Source organism: Callionymus lyra, chromosome 7, assembly GCF_982586985.1.
Source record: "Callionymus lyra chromosome 7, fCalLyr1.hap1.1, whole genome shotgun sequence".
In the NCBI taxonomy this organism is placed as follows: domain Eukaryota; kingdom Metazoa; phylum Chordata; class Actinopteri; order Syngnathiformes; family Callionymidae; genus Callionymus; species Callionymus lyra.
Genome location: NC_141824.1, coordinates 28292554 through 28311996, shown reverse-complemented (window position 1 = coordinate 28311996; position 19443 = coordinate 28292554). Strand labels below are relative to the sequence as shown.

General features: G+C 38.0%; 1 protein-coding gene across 1 annotated transcript in view; it reads left to right on the top strand.

Moving 5' to 3' along the window:
• The window catches only part of nxn (nucleoredoxin), a 48450-nt gene that overhangs the window by 1401 nt on the left and 27606 nt on the right, over positions 1-19443 (top strand). The gene's annotated exons all lie outside the window — the stretch shown is intronic.

Sequence of the window (19443 nt, the reverse complement as noted above, 5' to 3'; positions counted from 1 at the left end):
TCACCACATCCAAGTGTTTATTGTTCTAATCACTACGGTTCATGTAGGCAATTATTCTGTGTTTATTCTTTTAATCCTGCCTGCACATCGTTCAGTTTGTTGTTTTACCTCAGAGCTTCTTTGTGTCACCGATGCATGACTGGATCATTGTCACTAAAATGTAGCTCGGCATGAACATACTGTGACACAATGACATGGGATGGAGGTTGTTTATTGCTACATCAACTCTTCGTTGATCATGTTTTACACAGAAGTCTCTGTGGCATCAAATGTCAGGTCTATTGTTAGAGGTTTTCGTTTTTGTTTTTTCCCCTTTAGGCCTGATTATGTCTCTCATAGTTTTGGTTCAGTTTGGGATTAATGGGCCTGCACTATATTTGTCACGTAGAGCTGGACAGCATGTTTCAGTGAGTGCATGTCATGAGGCTGTCTGGGTCTTTAACGCACGAGTAGCACACTGAAATATAGATGATTTATGCAAGCTGACATTTAAATGTTGACTATGATAAAAGCTGCCGCTGCAGTCAAAAAAATAGTAATTTGTGTGTATGCCTTACAGAGGGATACCATTTGAACCTCCACACATTTTTCTAGCAGATTATAATGGAAAGTGAAACGGGCTGCACAATACTTGTAATGATGATTAAATGAATTCTTATCTGTGCGATCAGGACGTTGCTAAAAGCTCTCATGCATTGTGACCCTAATACAACTGTTATTACTCCTAGTAAATGTGTTCCCATGTAAATAAATGCAAATTAAATTTGTGAGTGGAGAATAGCTTTTATTTCATATATTTAGTTTTTCTTTACTTGCAATTGGTGTATATAAATAGCACATTGTTCATTTAATTTGCATGCTTTTGGGATTGCATCATTTTATTTGTTGTCTTTGCACTGTTTATTGCGTTAATAATTAATAATAAAAAAAACCTCTGTTATTGACACATCATATTTCTTTTAGGATTTCTATTTATAATTTCATTTGTTGTAAAACAACATGCACATTATTAGTTTCTAATCGAAGAGTAATTCCTAACAGAATATATGTGATGGAAAAGGAAAATGGTAATTCTGTAAATGCAGAGGATTCAGGTAGGGAAAAATTCAAACTCAACAATTCAATTTCAAGAGTAGAAAAAGTGTAGGTCAACTACAAAATAAACGTATTTTTGATTTCAACTTAACTTAATTTAACTTGGTCCAAATGTGTTTCTGTTTCCCTACCCAGTTTTCAGTCTATGAAATCAACATCAAACAATAAAATGTTTACATTTGTGGCAGCTTCTTGGTAGTATTAATAGAATAAATAGTATGTGCTTTTAAAACCAAGCAAGAAATTTAAATAAAATGTTTGTGTTAATTCATTAAATAATGTGCGCCTTTCGCACATGGTTGTTTCTAGAGGGAAGTCTTTCTTAAAAAATGTAGTCTAACATAAAATCAATCTCTAATAGCTGACTATGGGGAGATGTGCAGATTAATGGTCAGCGACAATAAACTGTATGTTTGTAGTTTTTATTTTTATTTCCCCTCATAGGTTTTTTCCCAAAATTGCTGCTGTTGAAACCAAAACAGTCGGTAATGTTGAAAATCATTCATCGTCTGCCCCCCAATTTTCTCCATTTGTCCTTCCAGAGCCTGAAAAGCTCCTCCCCCTTTCGAACTGTCTTTTCCTGCCACATATTGCACTGAACATCATTCTCTGGCCTCCTTTCCTGTACAAAGGGAGAGTAAAGGCTTCCTTTGGCAGGAAATGTGCGCACGATTTTGACTGGTTTGTGTTGTTCTGGCAAGAGTGTCTGATTAGAAATATGCCACAAGGCCAATGTTTGTGGTGTGGTTATATGTAACTGCGAGATCAAAAAGAGAAGGCTCTTGTTCAAGTGGTCTGGTTTGAAAGAACTTGAGAGGCAAGAGTGAAGGTTCACTGGGCTTGCAGCCAGGGGTTGAAGGTACAAGAGGATTCAGAGAGAGAGACTAAGGATGTCTTTCGTCAATATTACACTAGAGGAGTACGCTTCATGTATTTCACTGTAGCTATCTTGTGTTAGTAGAAGTGGCTGGAAAAGTGTTTAAAGGGTTCTTTAGTAAGTTGACAATTAATATACATAGAATTAAGATAAAAGTAGATTAACTTGAAGTTGTTGAGGTTGCTATAACAATGCAAAAAATATTAAAAAGTATATATTGTAATGATTTTTTTTCTCAGTGATGCTTATCTGGGAAACACAGGCTTGCCAGTTGATGTTGGTGACTTGGCCGTCTGGTTTTCATCATTAACGCTCCAGGGGCAGTGCTGTCCACGCTTGTCCACGGAGGGCAAAATTGCATGAGCCACAAATGTGCCAGGGGAGGGAGGGTTAACTGCTACACCTGACATTCAATAACTTGCTTACAAGATCTTGTTAAAACACACTTGTGTCCTTTTCATTTAAAGCTGTCATTTTTTTAAACATATATGGCCACATAAAGCCTAGTGGCTGGATTATGTATCAAGATCATCTTGGATTGTAGTGTTAATTCTTATAACTGTTGAAACATTATCAGAACTAGACAAGCTGACATTGCTGCATTCCCTAAACTGGTTTATATTGTTATTACTATACCAATATACTTGCTGGGAGAGTTTTATTACACTAAGTGGACAATCCAAGCTGTTCAGACACTAAATTGACAGTGGTTACAGTAGGACTGTCTTGTAGCTAAAAGTGAGTCCATTGTCCTGCAGCTGCCCAACCTTGTTGCTGCGCGCCATGTTTGACAAGGGCTTATGTTCGGAATGTGGGCAAACACCTGCTACATTGAAGCCGATGAAGGCCAGAGGGCATGGAAAACATGTCTGTGTGAAAGGATGGAAGTTGTTTGGCGATGCCAACTGTTACATCTGGCAGGAGCAGGCTAATGTTTCTCTCCTTTGACAGCCTGTGGTGTCGTCCTTACTGGACGAAGTGTAGCACTAAGAAGGGCGACAATAGAACCCTCATTCAGGGTGAAGTTCCGAGGCTTAGGTTTCCCAAGTAACAGTCGACGGAACAATCCCACCAGTTGTGTCGTTTATCCCTTTTCCCTGTGGAACACTATCTTTAGTTGGCTCCCATCAACAAGCGTACAGCAAGATGAAGACCGACGACCTGGTCCGTGTTTCACCACTTTTCACGTGTAGCTCCCATGTTCTTCATCCTGATGACTACACGTCTAATTCTGCTGGCTTGCATTGACTTAAACTGGTCTGATACCATTTGTAGGGGGAACTATCTGTCTTCTAAATAACTGTATAAAACACAAAATGCAATTTTACCATTACAATTCATTGACCTTCATGCAAATTTGATGACAAAATAGTTAATTCAAAGTTGATTCTGGGTTGTTATATTATATTTATTTGATTTAAGAATAGCGAAAAGAGGTCTTGTGGGTAAGAATCTTCTGTTTCAACCTTTTGTTTAGTCGATTGATGTTGGTGCTGTGTTTTTTGTTTTAAGAATTGATAATTGAGCTCGTTGGCAGAAGCATTCATTGTTGAAATTATTTCCTAATAAACTGAAATGTTGTTAAAATTAACATGAATATTTTGTTGTGATATTACAAACAACAAACTGAATTCATGTAGTGTAAAGGGGACATATTTGATTAGTATTTATTTAAATCCTCCACATTGCAGATGGTCTTGCAGTAGTCGGTAGCTCTGTTTATCAATTCTGAAGTCCAGGATTTCCATTGTGTTGGCGTTTGACATTGACCTCCAGACATTTATGCACTTCTGCAGCTTAATGATCGCTGCTTCCGGCTATTTTTTTTTTTCATATTTAATTCTACTGCGATGCATACGTCTGTGCCGGCTGCCGTTTTATTTGAGGACATTTCCTGGACTCGTTATTGTGACGGGACCCTCCCCCAGTCCATCCTCCGGCTCTAATTGCCCCACGCCGATGCTCAGCAGCATCTCCAACATAATAACAGGCCAGCCGCCCCAGGGGCATCCTGCCATCCTGAGCTGTCCTTGGTTTTCTTTTGTTATCTCCTCTAGATTAAGTATGGCTGCGTTACCGTTGTCGGGGTTCCCCCTCATCATTACCGTCGATCATATTTCAAAAGAGAAATGAAAAGAGACAGAATATTGAAACACGTCTGTCCCCACACCTACCGTGGGATCTCCTCCAGGCCATCACTGCCAAGAGATATGATCTCTGATTCCATGCAAATTTATTCATAGAGCCATGATTTCTGCTGTGGCGACTTTCCTCTCGGATTGGTAACCGCCCTCTTCCTCGAGACCACATCATGAGAAGGATGGAGGCAGCGTTGTGTACGTGCACAGGCTGAGCCGCTTCCAACCAAGCGTAAGTGCTCCTGTCGGCTGAGGGGCTGGTCGTACAAAGGGGCCCAGTGTCTCTGCGTGCAGCCTGGCACACTGGCGGCGTCCCCACCATCCTGCCGTGTAGCTTGTGGCATGTGGTGAAGGGATTTTTCATCCAGCAATTGACAAGCGAGCAATTTGAGAGGATAAAGACACGCTTTTCTCAAGTGAATCATATTTTCTGTTTGTAGCGTTTGTAATCAACTAAAAACTAGGACTTTAAAATGTCTCCGTCATCACCACTTTGTTGTAGCTTCTTGTCAAGTCAGCTGTGCTGTAGTGAAAGTGGTGAGAGGGGGGGAAAAAAGATAAATGGAAATGACTCCCTCAGGCTCATGGCAGTTGTGGATGTATAAAATGTTTAGGTCCGCTCTGCTGGGCTTACTGGGCTTTAAATTTTGTATGAGGCAAGACAAGCCTCCATTTTGTATCTTCTTCATCTACCATGTCTAGAACAAATGAAACAAACCTCAGTTTCTAATTCTCTTCCCTACTAGCTTCAGTGTAATGTAGTGGTATTTATAGATCATTTAAAAAAGTGTAGAAGAGCAGAGACCTTCATTTTACAAATGTTGTGTCAAGGATTTATTTGTACTTGTCTGCGTTGTTATATTTTTACTTTTATTCTATCACCTCAATAGTAAATGTATGCTAGTAAAGACAATCGTTCTGTAATTATACATTTAAAAAATGGCAACAAATCTTTATATTGTATATTACAAATTTGTTGAAACTGGCAAACTCTACTTCTGAGATTTAAATTGGTTGACGTTGGATTTTGTCTTCTGTTTGCATTTAATTTTGTGTGATCTACAAAATAATAATTTGGGTAACCAGGATTATTGAACACACCAAATTAGCGCAAACTAAAATGACTGATTTTTCCACATTTATTACTTATTCTAAAGTTCAACTTGAACCTTTATCATGAATAATATATCTAAGGGTATAAGTCAATTTCTATTTTCCAAGTAACTTTAATCTCATCAAATTATTAATGCAGGTAAACTATTCTGAAATATCTATTTAATAGATATTTTTAAGATTGCAGTCTAACAATTATGTTTATAGCTAAATAAAATATGTATTACATTTACTAAAGCAAAACATAAGACAACTTAAAAATACAGTTATAAAATCTGCGTTTGTTCTTAATCCTTGTGGGATTACAGGACCCGAAAGTTGAACACTAAGTGTTTGGTTTGAGTCTCTTAGAGCTGCCAATCACCTGTGTAAGAGCAACTTGAGCGTGTCTGACATCGCTGACCTCGTAAAATACATAAGCGTGGGTACATATGGAAAACCACTTTGCTTCCCCACAGATGTGAAACTAGTAGTGCTGCTAATCTCTCACAGATTAAAAAGCAGTAGACGATGTATCATATGTCTAATAAGATCATCGTGGCGGCTTTCCGAAAAAAATCTTTTCATTATAAGGCCCTGCTTTTTACAGCATGCCGTTGAAAAATAGTCAAAAGTTTCCGCTGCCGAATATAGCCGCTGTAGAAGCAGGAACTTTTTGTCAACATACTCATTTATATGCAGCTGCTGCCGAGCAGATCTCATGGTCCGTAGTTCCTCATTATTTCCATAATAACCAGAGTCACACATAATAATATAAGCATTACTTGGGGAAAAAAGGCCTTTGAGCTTCGTTCTAATTTTAATCAAAATATTCCAAGTGGCATTATTCTTGACACACGCTTAATGACACACACGCGTTTCAATAATTGAACATCACGTCTTGTTTAGCAAATGGGTTTGTTGATTTCCCCAGTCGGTATCCACCATGGGTTGTGTTCTCGTTCATGTCACATGACGTTTCAAATTAATTTTCTTGACATGACTTGTGGGTCACTGAGGACTGGCGGGGGCCGATCTGCTGCACAAATAATGGCGCTTTGGTGTAGCTGCTGATTCGATTCATCCTTCTCAGTTTCCATCCCTAAAAATAAAGTGAATATTATTTCCAGCTTGCATCAGTACAACAACTTCTCCACTTCAATAAATAATTTTGTTGATTCACTTTTAGGGTTTTCTTGAACCTTTTTTCTTTATAATTGTGTTTACAAAACGGCTTGTTGAATACTGCTGTGTGGCAAAAAAATATGTTGGAGATGCAGGTGCAGCACATAGAATATCCTCCTTTTCTTTGTACTGTAGGTAAACCAATATTGAAAAATGGAGCAACAATTATTGCGTAATATCATATTTTAATAAAAAACATGAAAATTATTATTTCTTTATATATATATTTGTCTATATATTCCACTAGCTATGTCACCAATTAGAAAGGGTAGGCCTGTTTTTCTTAGATATAAATAGTGATGAGTTATCATTAATCATACCAGAAATGGTTGAATTTTACTTTTACCCGGCTTTCCCAGGCCACATAAAATGGCACGGCAGCTACATTAGGCCCTGGAACAGTAGGAACAATGTGAGATGATCTGCTTTATATGTTTACTACATTAAAATTAAATTCACTTTCTTTTCTAAGTTATGTGAGATCCTAGAGCTCCTTATCTGTTGGAGGTTGCATGTTGATTTATTGTTAAGGCGTTAACAATAAAATGAAACTATGTGATTACATTTTTGTCATTCTGCTGAAGATCCCACATTTTGTCAGTCTCTTGTGAAAGTGAGACTGAGTCTGTGCTAAGCTTTGATGCTAAACTAACCTCAGGTTAAATGGTATTGGCCTTTTTAACCAGGTGAGTAGCACTCGTTTACAGTATTCTGCTGTGAAACTGCAGTTGTTGAGTCTGGTGCCTGCAGGATGATACAAGTACTACTTTCCTTAGTCAAGACTTGAATCTTATCTCTGGACTTAATTAGTCTTTTGTATTTCAATTGTCTGTGCTCTTCTAAGACTGCCACAGTGCTTCCCTCAAACATATTCCAGGCAGCTCCATTAGGACTCTCCCGCATCTTGAGACGGATCGTTGGCTCAGAAGCTGAGACCCCCTGCGGAGCAACTGCTTGTAGAACTGCTCTGCCTCTGTGTTGGGGGCTAATCGCTGTTTTGATTGGTCTTTTTATACTCGATCTGTTTGCGTGGAGCGTTGATCCTGGAGCCATGTTGAATGAAAGGGTTTATCAGCTTAAGCCTGTTGTAAGGAGAGCAAGAGGTCTCATCTTTTCTCTGAGGGAGGAGTGCTGCCCCGAACACAAGTGTCCGGGCAATTAGAGATGCCGGCGCCTCAAAGAGAGATTACTGGCATGCACAAGCTTCGGTCAAATTCTTCCCTGCCCACTGGTCCTGCTCTCACACGATCACTGACAATGTGTTTCCAATCATGAGCCTCTTATCTGGAGAATATATTAGTGAGTCATGTACTAGTAATTGTTTCCCTAGCGAAAATAAACTTTTCTGGTCACTTATTTCTTAACCCAATAATGATCAAGAGTGTGTTTGCTTGCAAGCAACAACCACCAAGCTTTGTTCCATGAAAGTATTTTGGTGTAGATAACCGAATAATCAAGTTAAGTTAATTTACAGTGGAAAGCATGACAAGGAAATCTTGATTTGCCTCAAGGAGCTTTTGCAGGAAGCTAATGTCTTAGTTATGTGAAAATACATTTTTGGTCTTTTGAAATCATACATACTAAACATTTTATATATATATATATATATATATATATTATTTACAAGGTTGTCTTGCCTTAAAATGCAGCCAACTGTATAAATACATCGATTTCACCTCGTAAATTTCGCATCTACTTGTAGTTTTTAGCAAATGACAAAATTGTTTGTTTACATACCTTCCTATATTTTTTTTATTCGAATTTTAAAAATACATTTTAATCATGTAGAATTTGGATTATCTTTAATTACTCACAATTAAATACACACACAGTGATTCATTTTGTTTTTCATCTGTACTCAATTCTTTTGCTCTGTCTGTCATAAAAAGGACAGTCTTGCTTCAGCTGTACTTGTCTTTACCTGTAGAATGTACAGGGGTCTTGCAAAAGTATTTTCACTTCGAGCCAGTTTTGTGGTTAAAGACATGTTTTTGTGATTAAAATCAACATGCCTCAAATTGTATTGTCTTCACATACTTTTTCATTTAGTCAAATACATGCATGGAAATAATTATTGTTCTGCCCAAGAAGAGCATAAAGTCTGTTTTTCTTCAGTCGCATGTCGACTGGGCTTTAGTCACACTCACTGCAGCTTTAGTGACAAAGCCAATTATATTCAGGTAATATTGAACAGATGTGTATTAGCCAAGGATGTTAGCCATCCCACTCCTTTATTATTTGTAAAAGTAGGAATGTTCGGAAAATAACTTGAAGGTTGAGTAACGTGCTGATGTGCGAGTTGAACTGTGAAGTTTTTAAATTAAAGCAAAGCCGCATGAAGAGTCAAAATGCTTCAACAACATCATTTATTCGGCACACTTGCTGCTCTTGGAGGCTGCAGGTGTGATCCTTGGATTCACTCTGTGTTCGGAGAGGTTTGCCTTCTGAGGTTGAGAAAATGAAGTTGAAGTGATTTTAGTTTGGGCATCAAGCACGCGTGCGAATAAATCCCTGGAGAAACGAAGACGATCAACTGAAGCAGAAAAACGGCGGTGAAAGTAAAGGTTTCATGTCAGGAATGTCAGTGTTCCTGCCAATTTCTCTACCTTCTCCCGCTCGCTTTTTCATCTCTCGTGTAATTACAGTGAACGCAGGCCAAAGTATGTTTTGTAAAAAAAACAAAAACGGCTGGAACTCAGAAAATATTGTTGCAATGATTCTTCTGCTTTGAGCGAAACCAGGTCCAGTGAGAAACGTTGAGCACCAAGAGCAGGCGAGTAGAAGTTGAAAGGCCTGCATGTGGAATCATTTCAGAAGGTTTTCTGTGGTTCATTCCCCGGAGAAACAAAGGCATCTTCATCACTTTACCGCTCCGTTTCTCCAGGTGTTCACAGACTTCAGATAGAATTTTACTTTTGTATTTGAATGTTTGCTGTGGTTTCTAAGTTTTATATGTGGATAGTTTATTTATTTTAAAATGTTCAAGAAAAGAGAAGAGAAGGAGAATGCGTTCTCCCTCTGTCTTCACTTAGCAGGCGAGCCAAGCTAAATATCTGCTGTGGGCTCTGATTGTTTCCACAGGAAGTGGAGTGGTTTGTGCAAGTAAATGGACGGAGATAACAAATTGCTCGTCTTTTGTGGCCAGTTAGTTACATGTTCGGGTTCATGACTGTTGCACCACACGCTTTCCTGGTTATTAAGTAATTGTATGCTCGGGTTATGTTGAGTGACTTTTCAGCGTTAACCTGTCATGCACCAGATTAACGATACAATTTAAGATCCTCAAATTAAATGTCTTTAAAAACTGAAAAGAGCATTTTGTTAAGCAGTAAAGTTTAACTGTAAGCACATTATTCAGGTGTACTTTTACTTTATAACTTGGATGAAGTTTTCCGTCCGTGACACTAAAAAAATAGTAATTTTCACATTCATACATTTGAAGACTGAAACCTCAACTCTTAAAATGACATTTATTAAAGCAGAAAATTCCTCATTCTGACGCCTCACTTTAAGTGATTATATTTTACTAATCAGTACAAATACTTTAATATTCAAGATATAATGTGTTCACCCATCAGTGCTCTCAAAGCATCTTAATGACTTTTATTTACAAATATATTAGAGTGACCGTAAAGTTTTTCTTGAAAGTTGAATTACAAATGCCATTACAAAATGGATAGTATTTAATCACATTTGCTTTGTTCATGATGTGGTACAATGATCTCTGTATGCATCATAATCATTATTATATTGTAGATTATACAAGACAAACATGTCGCAACCTTGTATGATGAATTGTGTATGTCAGCCACTGTCATTCTATATGCAGATAACGTATGCATGCATCTTTGTAGTTGCCCATTCAAAGCTGAAGGAAAATGTGCTGGATCAGTCAAGGGACCGGGACATCAGCTCGTGTGCCCAGAAGCAAGTTTACACAGTGACCAAGCGTCTGAATCGAAGGTCCTTTTTTGTGTTTGTCAGTGTTAAAGTGTGAGCAGCTGCAGGAAGATGCCAGCGTGAGGACTGAAGTAATTATCGCTCCATGCAAAGCTTCATCACTGCTATTCAACTGCAGCTGTTTCCTCTGCTAGTGAAAGAATGATGGCTTTGCTTCAAGTTTTCTTTCCCCCAACTCGAGAACGCTTTTATTTAGTGTTGTCGGACAATGTAAATACACATTAAATTTAATGGTGGCTATGAGCCACAGGGTGTGAAGATTTATGATGAGCCTGAGGGTTCAGACACAACTCACACCATCTCGCTACAGTACGTTTTCATCGACTCCACCTACAGAGCAATATTGTCCGTTTCCAATTTTCAGAAAGAAAAGGAAGGTGAGAAAAGTGGGTTAGGTTGCCCTATTCATCTTTTTTGTGTTGTAATGACACATTTTATTTACTTTCTAGATTTCTTTTGTGTTCATGGAAGTCAGCAGCTTCACAACGAATTTCCTATGGAACTGTGCCGACTAGAATCGAATCTAGTGTCAGTTTTGAAATGTAAAATGCTTTGGCTGATATTACTTGATTGTCATTTGTGTTCATAAACCTCACTTAAGTTATCTTTTAATGGAGCCAGGCTGTAGCTAATCTCAAATTTAAGATGCAATTATCCAAGCACGGATAAAAATGAGTCCACAGAGTCGGTGATAAGGATTTGCTGTCTACTTTGTTTGTTGTTTTGGATGAAGGCATATTCAGGCTTTTAATACACTCTACATTTTTAGGGGGGGATTGGAAAATGCATTTCAAATTAATTACGATTAGGCATCTCAGACATGATAAATAGTAGATGATAATAAACTGAAGTGAAATGGCGTCTTTTTATTTCTCAATGCCAGTCTCGCATTTGTCCACATTTGGCCTGCAATTGTTGAATGGCCAGTGACCTAAAATGGATGTGCACAATTGTGCACAATTGTGCACAATTGATTGTGGTTCCTTCCACTTAAGGCCACCTATCCCACTCAAAAAGAAGCTTTTTTTTTGGTTATTTAATATGTTGCATAAAAAATATTTTTCAATTTAGAGTATAAAACGGAGCAAAAATTAGCTAATAGTAAAATTGCAATGAGAAATCATCTAGGTGATCTGCATCTCTATATGCTGCCCTCCACACATCCACTTGTGTATTTGTGGTAAGCGAAACACCTTTTGCTCATTTACTCTGAAGACGGATGCTCCGTTGAATTCAGGTTTGTTGACTTGCAAACATTTGTAAAACTGAAAAAAGACTAAATATATTTTTTAATATATTTGTGGACAAAATAAACTACCTTAACAAAATAGTAAAATAAACTGACACATTGACCTATTAAAAGGTTAATGAACACAACAAATATCAGAACTTAAGGTCTGAACCGACGTGTGTTCACTCTATAAAGCCTAAACCACTAAATAAAATAGTTCTCCGTGTCTCCTAAGTTGTGTGAGAATATCTGCTGTATTAGAAAAACATATTTGGCTTGAAATCCTACGAGCTGCTGAAAACTCCACACTGACCAATATTGCCAGGTGACTTCCATATTTAGTCAACGATGACTAGAGCGTTGTGCAGTGTGACTGCTATTGCGGGAATTTGCTGCAGTATAGTGATCTGTCACGATCACCAAATTTCGTGTTAACCTTTTATTGTATTTGAATATTTATTTTCCTAGGTTGTGAATAAGAGATGCTGGGGTGTTTTTTTATTATTTAGTGTTGAAATGCAAAAGAAAACTGTTATTTTTTTTACTTGAATCAACATGTTTCTAATGATAATTAGATTACCAGAAAAGGAAGGTTCCATCTCTCTGCTACATCCTGCTCTCAGGCCTTTTCCCAATTGAGTAGCACTCTGTCATCTCACCCTGCCAAAGACGGCAAATGCAAAATGGAATCTCCCCATTCTTTCATTACTCTCCTCTAAAGAAACTCGAATCTGCTGCTGTTTTCTTCAGTCATTTGACTGTGTACAGTTAGAGCTTTGATTGTTCCAATAATTACAGAGAAGGTGTGTTTATCCCTGTGCAGACATGCACCAAACTGTTTCCTGTTATGAATGTAGGAAGACCTGAGTTTTGGGTTTCCACGGTGAGCGCCACTCTCTCTGCACACTTTCTCAGGCTCCAACAATAGCCCCCTCGTTGCAGGCCCCTCGTAATCCTCTTTACTGCACCCCCACTACATGTCCCCCTGACGCTGCTCCCAGCCTTTTCCTCCCCTTTTCTATTCTATTGAGCTGACATCCCAGCGTGTAGTCAACATCAACCAACAGCTTTTGCAAATGTAGTGTTGTCTGAGGTGGTGGAGACAACCTTTGCTGATCAGAATATACAGTTTTCAATGAGTAAATGAGTTGTTGTTGGTTAATTTATGTCATGCAGGTGCTTGTAATTGTGTATTGACATATTAGTGGTGAGGTTTTGTATATGCGTCCAAGAAAACATCTCAAGATTGGACTAGAGAAGCATTTGCATTGCTCCGAAGAGCTGGACTATTTCCCTGGTGGGGTCTTGGTCCCTAAAGAAGTAACAAACTTGAGGTCCACGGTGTCAAATCTAGCTCTTCAAGCCATTTTACGCACCCCTCTTGTAGTTGGTTAAATGACTTAATAAACGTAATGTTTATAACATTGTAATGGCACATTTAAGTAGACCTACATGGAACTATGCAGCCTAATCAACCGCTATCTTTGGCACAAATGGATGGTTGAATACTGGGCTCAAATTCACATGAGAAGGTCAATTTCTTGGCAAGTATTGTTTGGTGTTTAGACTTAGACCCAAGTTTTACAATATTTTAAAAAAGGATGTTGTTTTTTGGCCTTCTTATAATGTTTATTTTTTCTAATGGGTGTCAGCTTTGGTTTGGAATAAAAACGCACTTCATGCAAAATACTGCGTTTTCTTGAATCATATCATCAAATAAATCTAAGCTTCTCACGTTTCTCCGGCAAAAGTTGGAAAATGTCCATCCTCTTGCGCAATTGTTTCAGCCATTTATCCCTTTGTTCACTAAACTGCCTGCTTGATTTGTAGAAATGTAAACTGCCGGCATGTAATTGTAGATCAAGGACGGGAGCCAGTGGAGGCCATAGCTTAGTTTCAGACTTTGGCTGCCAACCATCGCTGAAGTGCTTCCCGCGGTGGGAACCAAAATTGCTCCTGCTTATGCAGTCAACCTCTGACCACGGTGGCTCTGGAACTCCTGCTGCCTGCTGTCATCCAATCTTCTGCACTTTTCATCTCTGTTATTCAGTAAATCCTGTCGCTTACAATCTGCCTTGTCACTCGAGTCTAGCCTGTGCAGGGGGGTGCAACTAAGCTACCCCAAACCTACAATTTAAGTGGATAAATGAAGCGCATAGATGTTCAGGGCTTTGCTTGCATGTGATTTATCAACATGGTTGATAATAAACGCCTGCTTTGTAACAAGCCAGGTATCAAATGATGTTTATTAAAATCAAAGCTTCTTCTTGACAGAACAAATTCATCACCTAGGTGTTATACAGTAACGATGCAGAAATCTACTTCAATAAACACCATTAACTACTTTGTAGCCCTTCCTCGGATTACTTACTTTACTTCAAAGTAGCAATTTGTCATGATGGCATAGAAATCAGTTGCACCACACTTAAGCTCATAAAATGAACTATAAAAATGACACATTCACTCTTGAGTGTTCTAATAAAAACACTGAATTAGATTTTGTTATTAATGTTTGAAAAGGAGTGCCATTTCAGAGCTTCAGGAACAACAAAAAAAATACAAGATGGCAATGAAAAGGTTCTTTGACCAGTATATCTTATATCAGCTGTTGCTCATCTCCACCAAATGATGTACAACCAGCTAATTTGTTAACGCATGCACCGATTGTCTGTATGTTTCTGTGATAAATGAAGCTTTTGACTTATTTCATATAATTTCTTTGTCAGATATTCTCATTCTTCTAAGAATGAAAAGGCTAATATCCCATAGTAACTCTAGGAGTAAAGACAGTTACACATTTAAATAGTCACACAGCCTACCAAAGTAATGAGTTAAAATTCAGGCTTTACATTTACACATTGCTGTTGATCATTATAGAGTGGAATGTGGATAAGAAGTCAATAATAGAAACTCCAAACCCCTCTATGGGGTTGATTTGCAATGTGTTATGTTGTTTATTTGTGTTGTTGGTGCTACTTTTTTTTTGATACAAGGATTCAGTTCATTGGCATCAGTGGGCTCATTAAAAACTACAATAATGGTCCGTCATTTTCATCAGAGCAAGATTGCATTGGCAAAGAAAAAAGTGTCCTCTTTACAAAAGTCCAATCTGTGCTCAACCAGTCCAGACTGGTATGTTTGTGTCTCACTTGGCCGGACCACCCAGAATGATTTGTAGGGCTGGACAATGAAATATTACCACCAACTTCAAAAACGGGAATTTGTACAAATGCCTTTTGGAGTCATAACAATAGTAAGCAGTGATGAATTGGTGGAAAATCTGAGAAGTATCAAATTAAACACAAATATAAATATTTATTATTAAGATAGATATTGTGTTTTATATCTTCTTCAAGCTAATAAAATGAGTTGCATTAGCAAACCCTGCTCTATGAATTTTTGGCCAGTAAAGTTTGTTTAGTACAACAATGTACACAGCTTACCATCTGTTGGGTCACCTCATTGATTTCTGCTTCCACATAGGCAGTGTTCTGTTTTGTTCCTTCTTTCTGATTATCTTCCATTAGCCAATGTTTCTTTTTAACTAATGCTGGTCACCTCAAAGAAAAAAGACACCCCTTGACCCACAGAGCTTAACAGAAAGTCTACGTTGCGGATAAGGACTTGACATTGGTTGTTGGAGTATAAGTGTGATCTTTTGACGAGCCTAAATATACTCTGGCAGTACTTCTGTCTTCCCAAGTTCCTCATTGCATCTCTGTCCCCCTCATGTTCTGGGGTACCCCACACTTACCCCTATAATACAGAATTTGAATGTGTCAAATTAAGACCACTTATCGGAGCAAATCTAAGAATACATTATAGATATCCCATTGTGGTACATATTAATTTTTCTGGATAGTGATTATGTGAACACAATTATTCTCCCCTGATTGAGGACATTTGATATTTCACATGTCGATGTTCTTCAGCCATGTCTTGCAGGTCAAAGGACCCAATCCTCATGGTTGGTGAAAATAAAAGCAATATCCTTTTGAAATATTCTGCAGTTTGCTGGGAAAGAACTTAGTCAACCCAAGTGTTTTAAGAGGGTTGTAAGGGTATAGGACTATATGAACAGCGGGTAACCTCTCGGGGCCATAAAAGAGCAGGAGTGACGTGCACAAGCATTAAGCAGGCTGTGTGGTCTGCTCGTGCTAACTTAACTGTCAGTCGCTCTGAATATTATTTGCAATAAGCCGGGTAGATACAAGGTAAGGCAGTCGGTTATGTGGCAGATGTCTGCAGAGATCCTGACCATTCCACTGTTGTCTCAACAAATGCGAGTGAGCGAATAAACATAGCAAGTTGAGCAGCAGACCTCCATCTGGTCTATCTTTTTATAGGAACGTTTGGACTACTGTTTATATTTTAGAGCTTTTAGCTCTGATGTCCTCCTCTTTTTGGCTTGCTGCTGTCCTTTGCTTCCGCAGCTGGATGTGCACGACTTTTGATAGTCGTTCTGGTCGCTAATAGTGCGTTTGCTCACGTGTCTCATGGCAGATGGAAAATGGTTTTGTGCTTTTTTTACTTTGTTATTGCTGCTAGTGGTTTTTGTAATGGTGTCTGCAGAGCCATGGTCGGTCTTTAAAAGCCATTTCACACAGTCTTGAACTTTTGTCAACAAATGTTGAGTCTTTTAAGATCTCTCCCGAGGTTGAATCTTTAGTTTTACAAAACCACAATCTCAGAGGGGGCGAAAACAAAAGCAATTGAGTCTGAAATTGGGACAAAACTCTCTTCAGTAGGATGTTTGAATTAAATCCAGGCATTTGTATTGATATTCTATCTGTTTCCAGAGCACTAGCTATTTGCTTTCTTTTTATGGCGCCATCTTATGAGGTCTCTGGTATGTCTTCTTGTGCAGACCATTTACCCCCATTCACAAATGGGTCATCCTTTCTGAGTTTTGTGGTCTTTTGTGACCGCTCAAACTCTTGAAGGCACAGACAGGTGGTCTTGCACAAGCTGTCAGAATTGTCATTCTTATTCTGTTCCAAAACTCCACGCAGTTCCCATTTCCAAAGAATACTCATTTGAGCTAGCCTGTGCAGTTAAGCTAATGTATCACATGACATGTCCCTGTCATACTGTTCACTGGCACAGCGGTTGGGTATATTTTGGCCTTGTTGAATTGTTGGTTGCATTTTCATTGCTGGGTCATGACTATTTAATGAATTACTTATATTTGATTATATACTGTGGAATACACTTTTGCTAAATCCATTGCAGACTTTGTGTTCTTACCAAGTCATGCCTCTATTGCTGTGAATATTTAAGTATTTTGTCTAAGTCAGTGAAAGATGCATTCATCTCTCAGATATTGCTGTTAGTTTATGTTTCGGGATATGAAACCACTTGGAAACGGTGCACTCTGTGTGTACTTTGTGTTTGACAGACCACAGTTTCCTGGTTGGTTCTTGGCATCATTCACAGCGTAACAGGCCCGTAACCAAAAAGCTTTTCAATTCAATGACGACTATATAACTCAGAATATATTCAGTTAAGTGAATAAACTAAGAAAGAAAGAAGCTTTTTTTTTATGGCCTTCATGTTTTATCATCAAAAGCGATCGCCCACGGCTACATAAAGACCCTCTTACGAAGGTGGACGACAGCAGCTTTTTCTCCATTGTTTGTTAGCAGCCATGTCACATGTACAAAGCCCACTGATGGTCTGCATGTATAGGTGGCAGGCTGGTGTGGTGTGTATGCACGACAGGAAGCAGTTTGTCCAGTTCCTGCTTGTACGTATTTCACACAGTGCCAATCACCAGCTGCAGTTCCTGTTGCTTCATTCAATCCTGTTACTGTGGAACAGCATTTGATTAGATCCGCTTCACATCCAGCCGCATCGGTACGTGTGTGTGTGTGTGTGTGTGTGCGTGTGCGTGTGCGTGTGTGTATCTAATTGTATAGAGAAGAGATGGTCTCAAATCAGTTGGAGAATTACATGTGTTTGTGTAGTTGGATGTCACATGGACTTAACTTCTGCATTGATTTTGCTGAATTAAAAGAACAGATGTTTCATTTCAAATGAAATATAAATGCAATATTGTAATAAAGATTAATACAAATAGGCCAATAAGAAATTAAAAGTTTTTTTTTTAATGTCCTCTTGTCCCATCTGAAATTAGGACGTTTTTTTGTTTTTTTTCAATGTTTCATCATTGACTTGTTTGACTACTTGCAGTAACACTTAAACATTGGAAACACATATTTAATAATAATAGGCTGATTTATATCTTAATTAATAGCAAATTGCCACTCATAAACCATTATGAAGTTCTTACTCGCATCCTTTTAAAATTGTGACCTCTGTTTTACCCTTAATAGTATAATAATGAGTTCAAGCTCTCTATTTACCCCTTATTATTAAAAAATACAATGAGTGTAGTATTTCGCTATTAATAATACAGTCTCTTTTAAAGTAAAAAAGCCCAACTATAAAAGTATTAATAGTATCTTAACTACTCAAAATTTATAATAGAAAAATATATGTTCCCTATTCTAAAGTGGCAGCCTATTCATATTAAAAATGTTAACACATCACATTCGTTTTTAAAAGGAGACAAGCCAGTTTTCACCAAAGTTAATCTTAAATTACTTCTTTTTAACTCCTGTAATAATGGGAATTAAGGTGTTTCTTTATTATCATACTTTTACGGGTAGAATATAGTCACAATGAACAAGTTAGTTTGTCATAATGGTTAATAAGTGGATAATTATCGGTTACTGCAGATATGAATAAATAGCTATTTAATAGTTAAAATGTTCCCTATTTCAAAGTGTTACCCTACTTGCGTGTCAAGCTTGGACAAAATTTGTTGTTAATGTTCATTCAACATTATCAAGTGAACATTTATAAATTCATGTGACATTAGCTCCATGGCAGAGATATTCACAGACGCATTGCTGTTCCCCATATTATTAATATCATCATTTCAAAAAGTTGGAATATAGGGAAAGAACGTACTTCAAGAAAACTAGTGCATAAACGGACTGAATGAATATTCGGTTCATTTTACTTCCTCCAAAAGGTCAATTGAGGATTTTTATCTCACTATGACTTTTTGTTAAAAACCAAATACAAAAACAAGGGGATTGAGAATATTGTAAATGTTGCCACCGGTAAGTCAAACTCAAAGTAATTTTGTCAATGTGGTAAAATAATAACTTCTAATGCCAGTAGACCAATGCTTGACTTTTATATCAACATTAAGTCCAATCTGAAAATATAGTAACAATAACTACGACACATGATTGACAGGTTGGGTATTTACACAGCCGCTTATTCATTTATTCATTTATTCTTCAACACTTAACACTTGCCAAGCCAGAGTCGCCAGAGCGCCGGAGCCACAAACGTAGGATGAGCTGCCAGCCTGTCACACAACAGCAACAGCATAAATAAGGTTCACATGGGAGGCAGTTGTTGCTCAGAACAGTTGTCTAATTGTTACCAAAGCATCAGCAATAATGGACACTCTGGTGTGTGGATTTATGAATTGAGTCCACTCTTTCCAACTCTCGCTTCACATCCGTAAGAAGAAAATCTATTTAGATGTGGGGAAGTGAACAACCTCTTCAGAGAAAACGGGTGGTGTTTTCTTTCTTTAAAGAGAAAATTGTTAAAACACATTTTTTTGCAGATTTATTTTCCCACTACAAACATGTGTGTGTAAGTTTCAAGTAGGACAAACGCATGCTTGAGTGAATCCCGACCCTTCAGCACCGAATCTACTGGGTTCAAGAGGTTCATTAGTGTCACTCGTTGTGAGGGAGCGGATGAATGAGGAGATGAGAAAAAAAGATGAAAAGAGGCAACCAACCTCCGGACGAGGGATGAAAGTTAAAATGGGGCAT